The sequence below is a fragment of the Mustela nivalis genome (genome assembly GCF_964662115.1).
Source record: "Mustela nivalis genome assembly, chromosome: 11".
Lineage (NCBI taxonomy): Eukaryota > Metazoa > Chordata > Mammalia > Carnivora > Mustelidae > Mustela > Mustela nivalis.
The window spans coordinates 33,810,632-33,832,650 of NC_139030.1; the positions used below are offsets into that span (position 1 = coordinate 33,810,632).

At 40.1% G+C, this 22,019-nt stretch overlaps 1 protein-coding gene across 5 annotated transcripts in view; it reads left to right on the plus strand.

Moving 5' to 3' along the window:
* Positions 1-22,019, plus strand: part of LYPD6 (LY6/PLAUR domain containing 6) — a 121,730-nt gene that overhangs the window by 14,921 nt on the left and 84,790 nt on the right. For 3 of the 5 annotated variants that reach the window (XM_082690930.1, XM_082690931.1, XM_082690935.1), the window contains exon 2: positions 3,549-3,639. The exons of the other annotated variants lie outside the window; for them this stretch is intronic. The gene's annotated coding sequence lies outside the window, so the exon portion shown is untranslated. The remainder of the gene's footprint in view (positions 1-3,548; positions 3,640-22,019) is intronic. 5 annotated transcript variants of the gene reach the window in all.

Consider the following 22,019-nt stretch of genomic DNA (forward strand, 5'->3'; position numbering starts at 1 on the left):
TGAGATCATAACCTGAGCTGAAGGGAGAGGCTTTAACCCACTGAGCCACCCAGGCGCCCCATCTTTTTATTTTTAATTTTACTTAAAGAATACCTTCACAAAAATGTGGTGTTAATTATTTGGCACTACCAGGTGTGATATTTCCAGACCCCACTTTTTCCTTTGGGTTTCAAGGAGGTACAGAGTACAGCTCCAGGAGGCCTTGACCGTTTACCAGCCAAGCCTCATACGTGTTGGCTGGAGAGCGGCAATCACTGAGAAGTGCACTGGACCCACTAGTGCTGTCCGGTAGAACTCTCTAGTCTCTTCTGGGGTGACAGACATCCTCTATCTGCACTGGCCAACATGGTGGGTGCTAGCCACATGTGGCTTCTGAGTACTTGAAAGGTGGCTAGTGTAGTTGAGGAACTAGATTTTAAATTGTATTTATTTTTAACTAACTCAGATTTAAGTGGCCACAAATGGCTGGTGTCCACTGTCCAATACAGTAGACCTGCTGGTTTGTCTTGGGCTTTCTGGAGCGTGGAATGGGTAGGTGCCTAGCGTCCCCTTGCTGCGGCGTCTCTACCCCTCAACGAGTGCCCCCAAGTAGGTCTTTCATGGAGAGACTCCACATCTGGGAATACTGCTGAAGAGTGCACGTGAGACAGGACTTTGTGAAGTATCTCCTTCCTGTTCTTCACAGGGGTGGGGGGAAGGAACATGAAAAGGTAAAGTGACATTAAATGAAACAAGATATTTGTCCTGGTCTTAAAGACTCTTTCCTCACTAAGATATTTAGGGTGGTGGGTATTATGGAGGGCACATTGTATTGCATGGAGCATTGGGTGTGGTGCATAAACAATGAATTCTGAAACACTGAAAAGAAATAAAAAAAAAAAAAAAGATAGCCCATTTGAATATTTTACGATTGATTGTGAAAGAGAGTGATCCTGGGGAGTAGAGTTTAGAGGTAACATAGTGAGAAACTTGTTTTACTTGTGCCTTGAAGAATTCTGTGAGGGACCCAGTTTCTTACCCTGAGGAGAATTCCTTGTTTATAACAAGCACTCTCAAGATTCTTATTGATTTCTTGAGTTTGAGAGTGGAATACCGAAGGCCTACTGTGTGCTTGTGCATAAACACTGACAGTGTAAGTGTGGCTCTGGGGTAGTGATTATTAAGGAGAGGGATAAAAGCACAGGATATGAAAATGACTGAGATAAGGCTGCTGTAAGGTGGGGGACCAGGACAGACAGTGGGCCTGGCCTCCCAATGCTCAGCTGGGATGTTGGTGTTACAGTGTGCCACGTTACAGTGTACCACACCAGAGGGTGCCTGGGTGGCTCAGTGGGTTAAGCCTCTGCCTTCAGCTCAGGTCATGATCTCAGGGTCCTGGGATCGAGTCCCGTGTTGGGCTCTCTGCTCAGCGGGGAGCCTGTTCCTCCTCTCTCTCTCTCTGCCTGCCTCTCTGCCTACTTGTGATCTCTCTCTGTAAAATAAATAAAAAATAAAACCTAAAAAAAAAAAAAAGAATTTCCTTCAACATTTCTTTAAAAAAAAAAAAAAATTCACACCAGAATCCTGGTGGGTGGTAGAAGGTAGAGAGAGGAGGCCTTCTGCGTCTCAGAGATCAGTCTTTATATCTGAGGAAGCTTGACACACCAGCAGTCTTGCAGCGGCTGTGGTGAGGGGGCCACCTCCTACATGGGAAGCCGTCCCCGCTGAATTTGCGGAGAAAGGTGTTTAAAAAGATTTGTTGATTGATATTTCTGTGGTCATTCTGCCACTCTCACTCATAAAACTAAATGGAGCTTATGTGCCAGGGACTATGCTCCACTTGCCGTCTAAATGAAGAGGAAAAAATGTGTACATGGAAGAAGAAAACTAACAATAAAAGCCTCGTGAGATGGATCCCACGTGAGTGGGGCAGACCGCAAATGCCGTATCCCACAGTTGTCTTCCAAAACAGAGGCCCTTCAGGTGGGAGAGGTATTAGGCTTCCTCTCTGGGGCTCCAGAAGGCAACACTGGTGGTATTGTCTTTAGTTAAAGAAAAGGGGTTTTGGAAGGTCTGTTTCTGCAGGGCACTGTGGGGTGGGAGAATGGTTGAGGAGTGGGCAGGTGCCCAGAAGATGAAGGTGTGACGGTGACTGCTGGTTACGGAGGGATTCCTTGCAGCCAGTGGAAGGGAAATCTTCACAAAAATGGAAGAGGCTGCTCTGAGGGGACTAGCCTTCTTCACGGGAAACGTTGCCAAAGAGGCTCCCTGGACCCTGTGTGGGAATAGGGGACTCACACTGGTAGAGCAGGGGTCAGAGAATTACCAACTGTGGGTCAAACCCAGCTTCCTGCTTCCCTTCGTAAATATTTTTATCAGCGTCCAGCCATGCCCATTTGCTTAAATCTGGTGCAGGCTGCTTTCCCACTACAGTGGTAGAGGTGGGTGGGTGTGAGATGACATCCTATGGCCCACAAAGCCCGAATTATTTACTATCTGGGCCTTGGAAGAAAAAGTTAGCAGGGCTCTAGAAAGGATTGGGTCCAGTGATACATAAATCTTTTCTAATTTTCTGACTGTAAGGGATTGGGAACAGAAGCAAGCCTCATGGGAAGTGTGAAGGGTGCCTTGGAAGAGATGAACTTCAGTTGGACCTTGACGAAAACTGGCAGGTCCTGGCAGAGGATGCCCATCCAACATGACCCCAGGGCCAATCTCATGGGGATTGAGTCAATGTTCCTTGGATGCCGAGGACAGACTCATTCCAACATTCATCCGTTCATTCATTTATTCTTCATGCCTTCAGTGTATCCTTGGCCAATATAGACAATGCTCTAAAACACTTCTCTAGTGTTTACTGGTAAAGTAAGCCCAAATTCTGGCACGAGCTATTGGCACTTCAAGAATAACTTCGCTACTATGGAAATGCTCCTTCAGTTCAATGTTTATAATTGAGTTTTATGGACTTACTTTATTTTAAGTATAATGGTCTCACCTAGACACAACTTAGAATTTATGCACGTGTTCAGCTTAATTGTAGGACATAAGAAATGATCGTTTCAAAATGAAAACCTCACTGTATTTGCGGGCGATGCAGCTCGCTGTGTTAAGGGTAGGATGCACATTACTATTCATGCCTTTTTAATTGATTAGCCTTTAAGGCTTCTGAAAGCCTTTAAAAGTTGTTTTGTCAACATTAGACCAGCTGCTGTGTAATTACGGTAGCTCTTCTTGCAGTTAAATTCTTTTAATAACGTGTTCCATCTGCCCATGCCGAAGTGCTTTGAACCTGTGATATATACTATGGAGAGCTTTTGTTTTTACTTACAGATGGTTGGTGCCGTTTTCTGGGCAACTCTGTAGAAATTTCACAGAAATTTTAAAGATGAATTACTTCAAAATGGGAGGCAAATGAATTTGAACATCAGGTTACTCCTCCTCCTATAAAAATTGTTCATATGTGACTCGAATTTTGAACTTGACTCGTAACAGCCTAAATATGCTCATTAAAAAGGAAAAGAAATCTCCACCCTGAAACCATTTTAAGGCTCTTTTCTCTCACTCTCCAGCTTATAAATCAAAACTTCCTGGCACCGGTCAGACGGTGGTGAAAGCAGTGGGGCTGTGATAAAGATCGCTGCTTAATGAGGAGCCGGACAGGTAGGTCTGCCCTCTGTGCAGGGGGTGCTGAAGGTCTGCTCGGAAAACTGAATGCGACCTTGGCGGTATAGTTTGCTATATTTCAAAGGAGACTTGTCCTGAAGTCGGCCGTAAAAAATTATAACTAGGGACAGGAACTGGTGTCAGAAAGAGGCAAACAGGAGATCCTCTCTGTCCTTCCTTCCCGTCTCCCCAGTCCCCAAGCCCCTCCGTGCGATAGTCGTGTCTACGCGCACAGTTGGTGCAGCTTTTCTATGGACAGGCTGCACAGTGATGAAGGTAGATAAGAGGTGGGAGCGGTGGCCATGGCGGCTGTGGAGGCTGCTCCTGGTAGCTCCGTGACTTAGCTGATTTCTTCCCTAGAGCATCTCAAGAGAGAAAGGCAAGGCCGTTCAAAGTAGAGGCACAGAACATGGGGCACCTGGAGGAGCAAGAGACTAGATGCGGGCTCTCTCTGGCCCTTGTCCAACTTGTAATTAAGAAATGCATCTATGTTGCTGGGAAGCCATGAAGGGACACTGTCAACTGCTTGCGCTCACCTTTTCTCTCCGTTTTGTGGCGCATATGGAGGCTGGGAGAGAAATGGACTTTTTCCTCATGAGGAAGCCAGTCTGTTTCAAGTTTGAATAGAAGCTCGAATATCAATGATCTGCAAAATCTGGGGAAGAAGCTAACCTTGACGGTGTTGGCAGGGTGGGCTGAAAACTGTGCCTCTTATACCTGTTAACTCCCAAAGTACAGATCTATGTGCCTTGGAAGCTCTTGGGCCCTAAGAATTGGGCATTTGGGAGGAAACATGGACTTGTCGGCATCTACTTGTGGTGCTTACTAAGTGGTCTTTAAGACACGGATATGAAGAGAATAAGAATTTATTTAAATAAAAGATACCTAAATTAGTTAATATTTTATTCTAAAATATTACATGAAGTTATATAATTTATCTTAAAACTTATATGAAAATCTTCTACATAAAATTAATAATATATTTTTCCCTGTGGGACAAACTTGTTCCTGGTAAATGGCTTAATCTTTACAAAGTTATATTGAATGTTAATTCAGATGTTTTTAATATTTCAGGCTGGTAGAACTGTCTACTTGGATAAGGCCAAAAAAACTAGCATGAATCTCGATGTTTGGTAACCAAATATCAAAACCTGTTAATACTATCATACAATTCTTGGGAGCATCACCTTTTGCTCAGGTGCATTCTTTACATTGATATGATAGAAATTTCTACCTTCAGGTGTCAATTATAAATGCTTGCATGAGACCTGGTCTTCTAATCAATCTTATAATATAAACTTTATATATGCTTTCACATATAATGCTTATCACATTGGCATTTTATATGCTTTCTCAAAGTCTTGCATATAGTTTTAGAAGATTGGAAACTGTCAAAACTTCTCTGAGGACTGCAAAATTATCTTTATCACTCCCCCACAATAATCTCACATTATTTTGAGATGCACTGAATCAGGGAGAGGACATATTGATCTTAACCTCTGGTGCTAAGCAAAGGCCCAATAGCCATAAACTTATGTATACATGTATGTACATATATCAATGTATATGAGGAATCAGTTTCCAAAGAACTCCAGGACCAACAAGGTGAAGGACTGGTGCACACTCAGATGGCAAATGTCATGGAGGTCTTTGCTTCTCAAACAAATCATCCGCTAAATCCCCTATTATATTGGCAGGGACTTAGGTATAGCATCTTTTTAAAAAATCAAGTATTTAGATTTTCTTGTCTATAAACAGCCAAAACCCAACTCAAATTAACTTAGGAAAATTTATTTTTAAAGGATTATCTCATGTGTGGCACAGAATTTATCTTTTTCTTGACCCTAATTTCTGTATTCTATAAAGATTGGCCTTTGCATGCTGGGTCTGTGTACTTAACTAAGAGTAAATTCCTTTTTAAAATTTTAATTTATTTATTTTTTATTATCTTTTAAAGATTTTACTTATTTATTTGACAGACAGAGATCACAAGTAGGTAGAGAGACAGGCAGATAGAGAGGGGGAAGCAGGCTCCCTGTTGAGCAGAGAGCCCGATGCAGGGCTCGATCCCAGGAGCTAGAGGTAGAGGCTTTAACCCACTGAGCCACCCAGGTGCCCCAAGAGTAAATTCTTATAGTGCTGGACTGCACCACCCTTCTCTTACATGATTACATGTAGAATAATTGAAGGAAGAGTTAGACAGTAAACTGCTAGAAGACCAGGGTCATAGCTGGGCCTCACTATAAAGGACTTGAATGCATCTGATAGTGTCTCCCTATCTCTTGATTACTCTCAGCTTGTCAGTTTAATTTTTGCTTATTGCAGACCAGGTACAGATAAACTGAGAAAGATGACTTACAATCCTCCTGAGATTTATACATCTTACAGTTTATGCCACTGCACAGGACTGACTCAGGCTCTTTGGTCCCAGACCAACAGTCCTGAGAAAGAGAGCTGATTGACTCAGCCCAGGACAGATATCAGCTTGGACCAGTCAGTTGTGAGGGTAGAACAACATGTACTTGTCTTTGGTGGTCCTTTTTCTGGATATCAACAAAAGGAGAACTAGTGTGGGTTCGAGAAGGTTGATACTGGTGAAATGTTTTTATTTCTCATACATGAACACATCATGTTTCTCTTCCCAACCGTGATTACCTGGCCTCTGCCAGATACCTTCTTTCTGCCCCTCCTTTCTACTTTGCTTGCTATTGCTTTTGATGGTTTGGTAAATAAATGTCTTGCCCCAAGTTGCTAGGTCAGCAATATAGAGCAGGTCACTTCTGGTCTTTTCCCTTGAACCCCAGGGATGCTCATTTTCCTTTTTATAATTTAGGGAGCAGTGGCAGCTCAAGAGAAGGCAAATGAAAAGGTCAAATGATGAAGCTCACAATCTGCTTTAGGTCCGGGAGATAATGCCCTTTTCTAAAGGCTAAATATTTTCTTGGGATGAATGGATTAGTCATGAGTCCAAAATTTCATGACTGCCTTAGGAGATATTTGATCCTTTATGTATGTATAACATGTATAATAGCTGGAAGAAATGCACTTTTGATTTTTCTTATTTTCTAATTTGTTTTCACTATCCAGACTCATTTGCACATACTTTTTAGGTGAAGAAAAATTTCCAAACTCATTTAACATGTAACTCTTCAAAGCTTTACTGGGATTCTATAGGTGGTTCAAGGCAGTGTAGGAAGATTATGAATTCCCCTCCTCCAAAGGGCACAACAAATCTACAGCTACATGTGGGAATACTTTCCCTGGAAAAGGTACTAAAAACTAAATGAATTGTGTCCCCACAACAAGGGATAAAAGAGCCATATCAAGATCGTTAGAAGAGGCACAAATGTGCTCTTGCCAAGAACCCCTTCCCAGGCACAGCAGAACACAACCAGGAGGGATCTCCACAATATGAATTTTTTCCTGAGCAGTGAGTGATTTGTGCTCATATCAGGAACTCTAACTCTTGGTTCTTCACTGGACAGACCAGCCCCCAAAACATAAAACCATTAGTGTTCCCTCATCCCTTCCCTCACTCCTGCACTAAACAAAAAAAAAATAATTTTTTTTTTTTTTTTTTTTTTAAAGAGAGCATCTTAAAAGCAGCAAGAGGAAACCAAAGTTACCTACAAGGGAAAAACTCCCATAAGGCTATCAGTAGATTTTCCAGCAGAAACCTTAAAGGTCTGAGGGGACTGTTATGACATATTTAAAGTGCTGAAAGGAAAAAACTTTCAACCAAGACTATTCTACCCAGCATGATTATCATTCAGAGTAAGAGTGGTAAAGAGTTTTTCAGATAAGCAAAAGCTAATGGAGTTAATCACCACTAAACCAGCCTCCCAAGAAATGTTAAAGGAACATCTATAAGCTGAAAATAAGTAGCACTAATTAAAGATAAGAAAACATATGAAAATAAGAATCTCATTAGAAAAGGTAAATATTTAGTAATGGTAGTGGATTTATCACTTATAAACCTAGTATGAAGGTAAAAAAAATATTTAATTACAAAATAAACTAAAACTACAACAATTACTTAAGGGATCCATAAAAAAAAAGATATAAAATGTGACATCAAAAACAAAACATAGGGGGGGCGCCTGGGTGGCTCAGTGGGTTAAGCCTCTGCCTTCAGCTCAGGTCACAGTCTCAGGGTCCTGGGATCAAGCCCTGCATCGAGCTCTCTGCTCAGCAGGGAGCCTGCTCTCTCCGCCCCCAGCCTGCTGCTCTGCCTACTCGTGATCTCTCTCTCTGTGTTGAATAAATAAAAAACAAAAATCTTTTTAAAAATGGGGTGGGTGATTAAAAATGCAGAGTTTTATAATGTATTTAAATTTAAGTTGCTATCAACTTAAACTAGACTATTATATACAAAAGTTGTTATATGTGATCCTCATGGTAACCCCAAAGCAAAAAATTATAATAAATACACAAAACAAAATGATAAAGAAATATATAAAAAAAAAAACTAAAGAAAATTATCAAACCATAAGGGAAGAGAGAAAGAAGAGAAAGTAATAGAAACTATAAAAACAACCAGAAAACAATAAAATGGCAAATGTACATACCTATCAATATTACTTTAAATGCAAATTTATTAAATTCTCCAGTCAGAAGACAGTAGCTGTCTTTGGATTAAAAAAACAAGAGTCATATATATGTTACCTAAAAGAAGCTCATTTCAGAAGGACTCATACAGACTGAGAATGAAGGGATAGAGAAAGATATTGCATGCAAATGGAAACAGAAAGCTTGTGTAACTGTACTCATGTCAGGCAAAATAGACTTTAAAACAAAGACTGTAACAAAAGACAAAGAAGGGCTGTACCTAATGATAAAGGGCTTATCCAGCAATATATGATATTTATAAGTATCTATGCACTGAACATATAAGCACCAAAATATATCAAGCCGCTATTAACAGGTAGCAAGGGAGAAATTGACAACAATGCAAAAATAGTATGAGACTTTAACACCCTGCTTATATTAATGGGTAGATCATGCAGACAGAAAATTGATAAGGAAATAGCAGCCTAAATGACACATTAGACCAGATGGACTTGATATTTACAAAACATTCCATCCAAAGGCATCAAAATACATGTTCTTCTCAAGTGCACATGGAACATTCTCCATGATAGATCCCATGTTGAGCCACAAAATGAGTTTTACTATGTTCAAGAAGATTGAAACCATATCAAGCATGTTTTCTAACCACAATGTTATGACACTAGAACTCAATTACAAGGAAAAAACCTGGGAAAGCCACAAAAATGTAGAAATTAAACAGCATGCTCTTGCTCCTGAACAACCAGTGAGTTAATGTAGATAATCAAAGAAGAAATTTAAAAAATTGAGACAAATAAAAATGGAAATATACCATACCAAAATTTATGGGATGCAGCAAAGACAATTCTAAGAAGGAAGTTCATAGAAATAAAAGCCTGCATCAAGAAACAAGAAAAACTCAGGGTACCTTGGTGGCTCAGTGAGTTAAGCCTCTGCCTTTGGCTCAGGTCATGGTCTCAGGGTCCTGGGTTCGAGCCTCGCATTGGGCTCTCTGCTCAGCAGGGAGCTGGTTTCCTCCTCTCTCTCTGCCTATCTCTCTGCCTACTTATGATCTCCATCAAATAAATAAATAAAAACCTTAAAAAAAAAGAAGAAAAACTCAAATAACATAAATCTACATCTCAAGGAATAGGAAAAAGAACAAAAAAGCTAAAAGTTCGAGGAAGGAAAAAAATAACAGAGATCAGAATGGAAAGAAATACAGACTAAAAAGATAATAGAAAAGATCAATGCAGCTGAAGAGCTGGTTTTTTGAAAAGATCAACAAAACTGACAAAACTTTAGCTAGACTCACCTCACCAAGAAAAAAATGAAGACTCAACTAAATAAAATCAGAAATGAAGAGGAGACATTACAAGTGATATCACAGAAATACAAAGGCTCTTGAGAGACTACTAGGAATGATTACATGCCAACAAATTTGACAACCTAGAAGAAATGGATAACTTACTAGAAACATACAACTTACCAAGACTAAATCATGAATAAAGAAAAAATCTGAACAAATTCATCACTGGTAGGGAGATTGAATCAGTAATCAAAAACCTACCAATAAAAAAAGTTCAGGACCAGACTGTTTCACTGGTGAATTCTACCAAACATTCAAAGAAGAATCAGTACCAATCCTTTTCAAACTCTTCCAAAAAATAGAATGTGAGGGGATGCTTTCAAATTCATTTTATGAAGCCAGCATAACTCTGAAACCAAAACCAGACAAGGAAACCACAACAAAAGAAAATGATGGAACAATTCCTATGACAAATGTAGATGGAAAAATCCTCAACAAAATATTAGGAAACTGAATTCAACAATACATTAAAAAGGTCACACACCTTAATCAAATGGGATTTGTTCTAGATATGAAAGGGTGGCTCTAAATCCACAAATCAGTCAATGTGATATACTACACAATACAAGCAATAAAAAGCATATGATCATCCCAGTAGACATAGGAAAAGCTCTTATCAAAATTCAATGTCCATTTATGATAAAAACCCAGATAAGTGTGTTGTGAGGGAATGTACCTTGACATAATAAAGCCATGAGTGGCAACCCTAGCATCATACTTAGTGGTGAAAAGCCAAACACTTGTCCTTTAAATCAGGAAGAAGACAAGGATGTGTACTCTCTCACTTTTAGTCAACATAGTACTGGAAGTCCTAGCCACAGCAATTAGGGGGAAAAAAAGAAAAGTAAAGGGATAGAAAGCTGTGGAACGTCTTCAAAGACCCTTTCTGGAATGGCGGTTCTCAACTGGACGCTGGGTGGGCTCTTGGGGGACTTTTGCCCAACCCCAGGCTTCACTTCCCTTGGCTCTCCTGAATCAGAATTCCAAAGGATGACAAGAGATGGGGTACCCCACTCCACACACACACACACACACACACACACACACACACACACACACACACACAGTGATGAGACAGAAAGAATGGCTGTTCTCCACACAGCAAGAAGTAAAACTGACACTCTGTGTAGATGACATGATATTATATATAGAAGACTCCATTAAAAAAAAAACTGTTAGAACTATTAAAAAATACAGTAAAATTACAGGATAAAAAATTAACACACAGAAATTTGTTGTGTTTCTATATGCTGATAATGAACTACCAGAATGAGAAGTTAAGAAAACAATCCCACTTACACTTGCATTAAAATGTAGGAATAAATTTAACCAAGGAGGTGAAACTTAAAAATAGAAAACCATAAGATATTAATGAAAGAGATTGAAGAAGACACCAATAAATGGAAAGATATTTCATAGTCCTACACTGAAAGAATTAATGTTGTTAAAATATCCATACTGCCCAAAGCTATCTAGAGAATCAGTGCAATCCCTATCAAAGTTCCAATGGCACTTTTTGCAGAACCAGAACAACCACTCCTAAAATGTATATGGAACCACAGAAATCCAGACTAGAAAAGCAATCTTAAGAAAGAGCAAAGCTGGAGGCATCATGTTCCCTGATTTCAAGCTGTATTGCAAAGCTATCATATTCAAAATAGTATAGTTTTAATATAAAACAGACACAAAGATCAATGGAACAGAAGAGAGCGCAGTAACAAACCCACACATGTATGGTCAGTTAATGTACTACAAAGAAGACAAAAATACACAATGGGGGAAGGACATTCTCTTCAATAAATGATGTTGGATAAACTGGACAGCTATATGTAAAAGAATTAAACTGGACCAGTGTCTTGTACCATATACAAAAATCAACTCAAATAGGATTAAAGACTTGAATTTAAGACCTGAAACCATAAAACTCCTAGAAGAAAACAAGTAGTAAGCTCCTTGACATTGGTTTTAGTGATTCTTTATTTTTCTGATCTGACGCCAAAGGCAAGGGCAACAAAAACAGAAATAAACAAATGGGTATGTTAAACTGAAAAGCTTGTGTACAGTGAAGGAAAACACCAATGAAATGAAATGGCAACCTACTGAGTGGGGAAGGCTTTGCATATCATATATCTGATAAGGATTTAATATTCAAAATATATACAGAATTCATGCAATTCAACAACAACCTAACATATGAGCAGATCTGAATAGACATTTTTCCAAAGAAAACAGATGACCAACAGGCACATGAAAAGTTACCAGCCATCACTCATCATCAGGGTAATGCAAATCAAAACCACAATGAGATAGTACCTTACGCCCATCAGAATGAACTATTATCAGAAAGACAAAAAATACCAAGTGTTGGCAAGGATGTGGAGAAAAGGGAACCCTCCCACACTAGAGGCGGGAATGTGCATTGGCGCAATCACTATGGAAAACAGTGTGGAGGTTCCTCAAAAAATTAAAAATAGAACGAATATACCATGCAGCAATTCTAATTCTAAATCTGAAGAAAATGAAAATATTAACTTGAAAAGATACATGCACCCCCTATATTCACTATAGCATTATTTATAATAACCAAGATAAGGAAACAACTTCAGTGTGCATTGAATGGATAAATGTGTGTACACTCACACACACACACACACACACACACACCCACACACAAGACTACTTAACCATAAAAAGAATGAAATCTTGCCATTTCTGACAACATGGATGCATCTTGAAGGTATTATGCTAAATGAAATAGGTAAAAGAAGACAAATACTATATGATTTCACTTATACATGGAATCTAAAAAACAAAAACAAAAAAGGAAAACAAAACCCAGGCTCATAGATACAGAGAACAGAGTATTGGTTGCCAGATGGGGTGGAAGTTAGAAGGCAAAATGGGTAAAGGGGATTAAGAGTTACATACATACTTTCGGGGTGCCTGCGTGGCTCAGTTGGTTAATGTTAAGCTTTTGCCTTTGGCTCAGGTCATAATCCCAGGGTTCTGGGATCAAGCCCCGCATCGGGCTCCCTGCTTAGTGGAGAGCTTGCTTCTCTCTCTTCCTCTGCCACTCCCTTGCTTGTGCTCTCTCTAGCTCTTGCTCAATCCCAAATAAATAAAATCTTTAAAAAAAAGAATTACATACTTAAAATTATAAAAGAAATAAATCATAGGACTATAAAGGACAGTGTGGGGAACATGCCCAGTAAAATTGCATTAACTTTGTATGGTTGCAGTAAGCAATTAGACATTGTGGCAATCAGTTTGCAGCACCTACAAGTGGCAAGTCACTATGTTGTACACATGAAACTAATATAATATTGTATATTTATTATTGTTCAGGAAAATAAACATAAAAATTTACTGGGATTCTATCTGTGTTCACTGAAACAGGAGTCATTCTTTTTTTCCCAAGTTAATGGTGCTAACTCACTTAGTTCTGCTCTGACAGCCATTTGGTAGTAATGCATTCCCAAAGGAGTTGCGGTTGATTTTTAAAATCTTGTATTTTCAGCTGCTGCCTCGTTATCCCACTCTGATTGGCATTTGACCATTGAGTTAGATTTTTCTCTGCTAAAGAGGGCTTTATGAGCTTTAACTTCAAGTGCCTGTATCACAGTCTGATGTTTGCATTATAATTGACATGAGTAAGCACTTTTTGCTGGAAAAGGCATTGTCTCCTAGGATTGAGGGAGGATTTGGGCAGAGTTACTGGACATTCTTTTTTAGGGTTCAATTTAGTGTCCTTCTGGGTGGCTGCATAGGTGAGCACATTTATAAGAATCTCACCTGGCTCATGTTAACATGCTTATTTTATTTCTGCCGTTAGTGGTGATTATATTCCCTAAGAGCTCTTTCTCTGGGCTTATTGACAGATATGGCCATAAATATATCCCTGAAGGGGAAAACTGTAGCTGCTTCGGCACAGATGGAACAAAAATAAATGTCCCACTGCTTTAGCATTACAAATGGTAATCCCACTGCAGCGTGAAATTTAAGGTGGTGATCGTTCAATTTCTGTTGTGGTTTTTTTTCTTTTTTTTTTTTGACATGATGGCAGAATAAATCGAATTTAAACAAAATTAATCAAGCAGTTTTTTGCTAAACATACTGTGTGCATGGTTCATCCTCTGGCCCCTTGGTTGATGTATTATATTTCGAAAATAGATCTGATATTCTTAACCCACTGAGCCACCCAGGCACCCCTTAAATCTGATATTCTTTTGTTATGTTCTTTAATTACTGAAAATAAAGAAACAAAAATTGTCATTTCTAGGACCCTGTGGGGGTGTCCAGGCCAAGAGGGAGAAGCAAGTGGAAGAGAGTATGGCGGGCATGGTTCCTGGTGCATAGTAGGCATGCAGTCCTCGTTAATATGCACTTGCCCTTCCTTTTCTAGCTCTTGCCCTTTTGTTCGAAAATCAGAACCTGTCTGCTAGTGGCTGGACGAAGCGATTGACACTTCTGAGAAGGAAATAATGACTCTGATATTAGACCCATGTGATGTTAGAATGGGAGAGGAATCTCATGATTATTTGATACCCCCTCCTTCTCGATTCACAGATGGGGAAACTAAGACCCCAAGAGGTTGAGCAACTTCTCCGATAATCACAAAGCTAATAAATGTCAGAAAAGGACCTGAGCCTGGGTCTTCTGACTTGAGATATTAGTTCTATTTGGATTCGCAGACACACAGATGTCATTTTTGCATGCTTTTCCAATTTGCTAAACAATCAGAGTTAGTACCCTTAAGGGCTCTAATCAGCATATTCAAACACATCCCTCCCTAACCCGCCCCCTCTTTCTCTGTTCTGGGCATCAGTTAGTGGCATCAGCAAACACCAGTTGCCTGAGGTAGGCATCTCAGCATCACTTTTGTCTCCCTCTTGTATTCAGTCAGTCACTTGGTCCCATTGATTCCACTTTGGAAATGTATCTCAAATCCATCTTTGTTTTCATTTCCTGCATTTCTTTCTCAATTTAGTCTTTCTTCCTTTTTTCCTTGCACTATTGAAGTAGCTCTTAAATTGGGTTCTGCCTTCTGCCATTCATTTTCCTCACTGCCTCTGGAGTTTTCTTTGTAAGGCATAAATCTGAATGACCAGTTCAACAGCCTTTGGTGGCTTTTCAATCTGTCAAGTCCCTCTCGCCTATTGTGGTTCTTCATGATATGAACTTAACGTCCCTCTTCAACATTCTCTTCTGTCGTTGGCTCCTCCCTTTGTCTCCCTGGTTGTAGTCATAGCCACCCATTGGGTATTCCCAACCTCTCCTTGTGCTTTCCCAGGTCAGCCTTCATCACCACCAGTTTAAGCACATACCAGTGACTGGTTCTCTGCACGTCATATCTTGTTCTTCATGAGGCTTCTATTCCTTTTCTGCTTGAGAGAAATGGATCCTTCCTCTGTTACCCTAGAGTACTTTGGTGATATTCCTCTAACAGCCCTGAGTGGTGTAGTCTGATGTGCACTACAATTAGTTCTCTTTAAAAAAAAAAAGTCTATTTTACTCACTGGTCTGTGAACTTCTTGAGCTCAGTGGTTTTATCAAATTCATTTTTGGATCCTTGGCACCTGTGGGAGACTGAATTATGCCCCCAGCAAAGATGTCCATGTCCTAATCCCTGGAACCTACAAATAGTACCTTAGATGGCAAAAGGGATTTTGTAGGTATGATTAAGTTAGGGATCCTCAGATGGAGATTATTCTGATTATCCTGGTGGGCCCAGTGCAATCACCAGGGTCCTTTGTAAGGGAGGCAGAAGGGTCAGGGGCAGAGAATGTGATGTGATGAGGGAAGCAGGGGGCAAGAGGAGATAATCCATAGATGAAGAGATTGGAATGATGTGCTTGAAGGGGGAGGAAGAAGTCATCAGCCAAGGCCTGGCAGGGGGCCACAGACACTAAAAAAGGGAAAGATCCTCCCTCAGAGCATCCAGAAGGCACACAGCTCTGCTAACATTTGATTTTAGCGCAGTTCAGACTTCCGACCTCCCGAACTATGAAATAATAGAGTTATGCCATTTGACGCTACTCAATTTGTGATTTGTTACAATAGCAATGGGAATCTAATACAGCACCTAACACACACCTGACATGAAGAAGGAGTCAGTATGTCTGCGTCTTATCTTGAGTAAGCAGAGAATTGCTCCCGATCTCAGTCAGTGCCCTTCATTAGCATGGTGGCTAACAGTTCTTGAACCTTTTGCTATGTGCTGGTCACTGTGCTAACCCTTTATACAAGAGCCTCGTGGTCACCCAATGGCGGAGTGCTGGGACTATCCCTCCCTAGCAGGAAAGGAAACTGACACACAGGGTGCTTTTATTAATCTGCCCCAAATCCTGCTGCTACAGATGATGGCACTGGGACTTGAAGTGAGCAGCTAGGCTCCTGGATCTTGGTTACAAGACCTCTATCTTGTCTGATCATGTACTGAAATCACATATGTAGCATCTGTGTGTGCTAGCCCCAGTGTGAGGAAAACTGGAAGAGCTAGATCTGAGCATTGGTGCCTTCAGCAGTCAGTTGTCTCTGTGAATGCGCTCAAGTCAGCTCACTTAGAGCTGCACCCGTCTTTTTCAAATCTTTGCTTTTCTGCTTACTTCCCGGAGTTAATGCAAGGATCAAATGCTAAACCACATGCTCTGGGAAGTATCAGATGAGACAAACATGCTACTTACCCATGTATATACACTCGCCTGTCACCAAAAGATTCTCTGTATCAGGGTTACTTGGCTGATAAGCTATGATGTCTGACTCATTTGGTAAGTAGGTGCTTAATAATACCTGATAAACGCATTTGATAAAGATGCTCTTTGGCTGTCCTGGTTCTCATTCTTATATTTTGGATCACTGATGCTAAAAATTGGGTCTTCTGCATAGAACTTCACTTTCTCCCCTTTTATAATGAATCATTTTCATTGCCCTCTGGAGAGAATATTTGTATCTTGTAGCTCTCAAAAAGGTAGGACTTGTAGTGGACTTGTAGTGATTTCAGCACCTTTTCAGTAGGATTTTTTGGGATAAGGGAACAATTAGTCCCTTGAGAATGCTTGTTGTTTGTGGTGGAGACTTAGGCTGGTGATGAGTTACAAATCTGGAAAGTCCTGACTCAGGAAGATAGGGAGTTTGAAAAGAAAGCCAGTAAGATGAGTTGTATTCTCTTTCTCCCTGCCCTGCCTTAGCCAGCAACGTTACTTCTTCCTTTAAGATGCTTTAATTGCTAATTGTCTGCCGTTTTGATTTTGAGATTAGTTGAGATCACCAGGATGATGGGAGGCTAAGATCTGACATGACTGAACCTGAAATGGTTGGCAGGTTCTCAACTTTTTGAAATATTAATAAGCTGCAGGGTAGCTGGCTTTGGTTAAGATGCTACCTGATTTTTTGTAGTATCTTGTTTTGATTTATTGTTTCTTTTGTTTACTTGTCAGATATCCCCTCCCATAACATACAGTCTACTGAACACAAGTGTTTTAAGCCTGTTCAATGCAAGTGGAGCTATCTGGAATTGTATAACATCCAAACATAAAATGATACTGTGATAGGAATCCTTGTGGTAATGTTTCTGTTTCTCTTTTGGATTATTTCCTTGGGATGGGTTCTTAGACATAGAATTAGGTGACCAAAGGCATGAACTTAAAACAAAAACAGAATTTTTTTATTTTTTATTTATTTGTTTGAGAGAGAGAGAGAGAGTGCATGAGAGAGAGAGAGAAAGAGAAAGAACACAAGCAGTGGGGAGGTGCAGAGGCAAAGGGAGAAGCAGACTCCCCGCTGAGCAGGGACACCCCCTGCAAGGGGAACTCAACCCTAGGACCCTGGGATCATGACCTGAGCTGAAGGCAGATGCTTCACCAACCGAGCCACCCAGGTGCCCAAAACAAAAACGAAATTAAAAACCAAACCAAACAAAAAGTGGAGATACATATCTGTAATAATAATAATAGACTGCTTTCTCTGAAGATGTACTAACTTCCACTCCCATAGTCATCTAGGGATTACTTACCTCACTGCAATCTTGTCTGTGCTCATTTATTCAATAAATATTTATGGAATTCTCCCAATCTTCCAGGTTTAGATATTTTTCAGAAGTTTCTAAAAGCACGCTGGGTGATTCAAAGTGTGTCTGGCTGAGAATCACTGGTTTAGTTGGGAGAAAGATAAGAAAAAAATGTTTTCTCTCATACTACTTTTCTGTGGTCTGAGTATCTCTTATTATCCCCTTAGACTAGATAGTCACATTAGGTCACTCCTGTATTTTTTGTTCTGTTTTGTTTTGTTTTGTTTACATAGGATGCTCATTCTTAGTGAGCATTCCCTTTATACTGAGTCTACCATTGCCATCTTGAAGCGGCAATTCATAGTAGTATCAACCATAGGCTTATTAAAGCAATCCTGTGTCCATGCAGTGTTTTCCAAGGTTCAAGTAATTCTGCCTGTGCTGTCACCTTTTAACTGAACAGTGTGTTCTTTTTTGCAAAGTTCTTAACTAATATTATCTCATTTAACTATTGCAATAACCTTGAGAATCTGACATTTTCATTCTTTTTACAGAAAAGGAAAAAGAATAATAAATGACTTTTCTCTAAGGCTGCACAGCTAGTATTCATGGATTAGGAGCTGACTCAGATCAGCTCTTCTGATTTCAAGGTCAAAGTTTCTAATTCTGTGTTGTAACCTGCCTTTGGGATTTCTCTAGTTCTGCTCCTGTTATAATACACAAGTGCATCCGGTTCTTAGATTGTTATTAACGCTATTTCATTTAGTGTCTGCTGGTTTTACTGTGCCTATCTTATGTTCATTTTATGCTCATCTAGAATTCTAACCACCTAGAATAGCATTTCTGAACTTCTTTTTTCATTATCTCTTCCTCCCCAAGGGAAAAAAATAATTTAATTTAAATTCTTCCTAATGAGAGAAATTAAATACAGAGGAATAAGATCTTGTCAAGTAGGATGAGCTTTGGGGAGTCACAAATTAGTGGTATGTATAAGATTTTTGTGTGTGTCCTAACAAGCAATTTTCATCTTGGGCCTCAAAAATACTGTTAATGGGCAAACCAGCTGAGGTGACCTTACCCCGGCAGTGCAGAGAGTTGGGTTGAGAACTTACAGGTGGAGCTGGCACATATGTGTAGCTAGTGGTACACATATGAAACTGACATTGCTCTTTAGCTGAAGGCTATTTAGAAAGCCAGAAACCAATAGCTACTTGCAAAGAATCAGTGCTTTGATGTGAATTGTTAATCATTTAAATATGCATTCCACATGATTGAACCACTGGGAATTTCCATCTTATTTTTGTTTTCCCTATACTGTATGGGTCATATAGATTATGTCTTTCCCTTCCACCCACTGACTGTTTTGTTTGTTTGTTTATTTAAAAAAAAAAATTTTTTTTTAATGAGCTTTGTATGGAATCCTGTCTAATTGTCACAACTCTGGGCTGAACTTTTAGATTTACTAGTATCAGATTTGTGTCAGTTATACATTTCCATTTATAATTTTAGAGAAATAAATGCTGGCATGTTGAGAGATAGAAAAACACTGCATTGGTAGATAAGCGCTGTCCCATGCTGGGTTTGACTGGCTGCCACCAACTCTGACATCCTCTGACCCTTGGCACAGAAAGAATGTAAATGAGCAGGAATCAGGGGCCCCAGGTAGCTTCTGTTTGTTTTTGCAAGAGAGCCAGATATAAGTGATTTGAGAGGATGCCAGATTTTATGGATGTGGAGCCAAAGAAAAGAACAAGGGTGACAGGAAGGGGCCCAGGAATTGGGGGGAGGGGAGTACTTTCAGGGAACAGAGGACAGTGGACAAGGAGGCTTTCATTCATTTTTAGGGGCAGAATTTTTAAGATTAACATGCTAATTTCTTTATTGAAGTCAAACAAGATTTTAAGTCATTTATCAGGGCTCATAGAGTGCCTATTTATAGAAGTCAGAATAAAAGTAAATGAACCATGAATGCTAACATGCATCTAGCAAATTTAATAAGATTTAAAAGTTAAATAAACCAATGGTGCCTGCAGTTTTCTCCAAAGCCCCTTTATGAGTTTTAGCATTGTTCCCTTCCCCACCCCCACTTCATTTTACACAGTGTTTTGTGTGGATTCTTTTAGCTTCATCTTATAGAATGCTAAAGCTTGTTTTTAGAGGGTATTTCAATTTTAGTTAAACATTTATTTGATGACGGCATTCTATTCAACCTGTTAATAAATGGAATTTCTCCCCCCCCCAGGTATCTGTATTTCAGTAACGATAAAGAATATTGTATTAGTTATCCTTCATTTCATAACCATCTGCCACATGTGGGTGACTTCAATCATTTTCTGTGGGGTATGACTTGGAAGGGTTTCAGGATCTCTTATGAGGCGGCTATTGATTGTTCAGCAGGGCTGGAATCTTATCAGAAGGCTCAGCTGGGGAGAGATCCACTTCTAAGCTCCCATAATTCAGGTTTTTCAGAATTTTTGGACTGAGAACTTAGTTCCTACCTGCTTTGGAGGCAACCTTCAGTTCCTTATTACTTGGGCCTCCCCAACTTTTCAATGTGTTTCATCAAAGCCAGCAAGAGATACATTCTACTAAAAAGACATCCCAGCATCTTTGTCATATTTGGTTGGTTGGAAACACACCACTAGTAGTCCTGTGCACACTAAGGGAAAGAGATTACATGGGACATTAAAATGGATGGGGCCACCTTAGGATACTCTGACAAGAGATATATGGCTCCATTCAACAACTCTTTAAGATCTTGGGTTCCTTTTTCTTGAGGGAAGGGACTTTGTCCTTTCTGAGTTAAGCAGAACCTTTACTAGGTGGTGACCAGGACTTTCTGCTGAACCAAGTTTTGCAGCCTTTGGCCAGCACTGTGCATGTAGGACAAGACCACTCTTGAAATAAATGTATCTAGAGAACTACCCCCTTGAGATATCTCAAGCAGGGGAAAGAAAAAGCCCCATAGCTTTATCAAAAACAATGGCGGAAAACATACCCTCATCTTTTCCATCTTCATTTCAAAGCTGTAACACAAAGAGGACAATGTATTCTGGTTCTGGAGAGTCTCTCTCTCTCTCTCTCTCTCTCTTTTTTTTTTAATCTCTCACTGATTCCCTGCTGGGTGCTCTAGAACAAGATACCCAGAAAGTGTGTCTTGAATGGCAGCACTGTGCATACAAATATAAGAAAGACATTGTTTCTTCCCTTAAGGGACTTACAGTGTTGTGGACAAGTTACAGATAGACCACCAGATTACCATTACAGATTACCAAATGGCCTATGGAAAAGTTATGTGCAAGGAACTGTGGGAGCTCAGAGGTTGTAAACCTAATCCCACAGCAGAAGTAGGTGGATATTAAGCAACATTCAAAGAAGTCTTCCTGGAAGAGGTGGTGCTGAACTTAATTAGTTGTTAGGCTTTAAAGAAATGTGGACAGGCTTTGCAGGGCAGGGGGCATTGGGTGTGAAGGCTCAGTGGTTGGGGGAAGTTTGGGACTTCAGGAAACTGCAAGTTACTCAGTTTGACAGAGTTTAGGTGCCCACTGGAAAGTGATAAAAGGTGTAGCTGACAAAGTAGGCAGGAGTCAAATCATCATTAGGGTTCTTGGAGGTTTTTTTCAAGGAATTTTGATTTACCTAAGGAATCAGGGTATAATCCAACCAGGTAGAGTATAAAAGGGATATTTGGTGATAAGAAGTCCAAATAGAATGAAGTATGGGAATCTAAAATACAGTGAAGTCAGAATGGAGGGATAGGGTATTGGAAGAAATGCTAAGGGTATGGAATTGCTAAAAGACAGGGATTGAGTCAATTGTAGAGGGTGACTCAGAGAGAGAAGTGGTTGCCTCCTCTTGTTGGCTTAGGTGACTGGGTGGATGATGGAAGTGATTCATCAGTCTAGAAAAATTGAGAAAAGCCATAGGTTTGAGCTCAGTTTTATAATTATTCATTGTAAGGGGTCTGTGGGATATTCCCCTGCTTCCCCTTGCCCCAGAGATGAGCAGTGTTTCAGGGTATATAGGTCAGGAACTCAGAAAAGAGGTCTAGCTGGGCGACAGATTTCAGAGTTATCTGCCCACAGGTGGCAGTCTAAGCTGAGTGTATAGAGGAAATCACCAGGAGAGAGTATACAGACTCAGAAGAGAGCTGAGAGTGGGATCCTTTGACACCTGCCATTAGGGGAAAGGGGAAACCATAGAGAGGAGGCATTCAAGGAGGTGGAGCTAGGGACCACAAAATTGCAAGGAGTCCAGCAGGACTCTGTCACTCTTAGTTTCTGGTATCTCAGCAGGGCTGTTTCTTTTTTCTATATAAACACCATCTTCTTCTGCTCTTCTGTGCACTTGAGAAACCCATAGCTCCCAAGGTTAATTAAACCTCCCCTAGAGAGGAGATCACCAATCTGATTAACTGCTCCTCACCCTCAGTGCCAGTTTTGTGGGAGAGTTAAC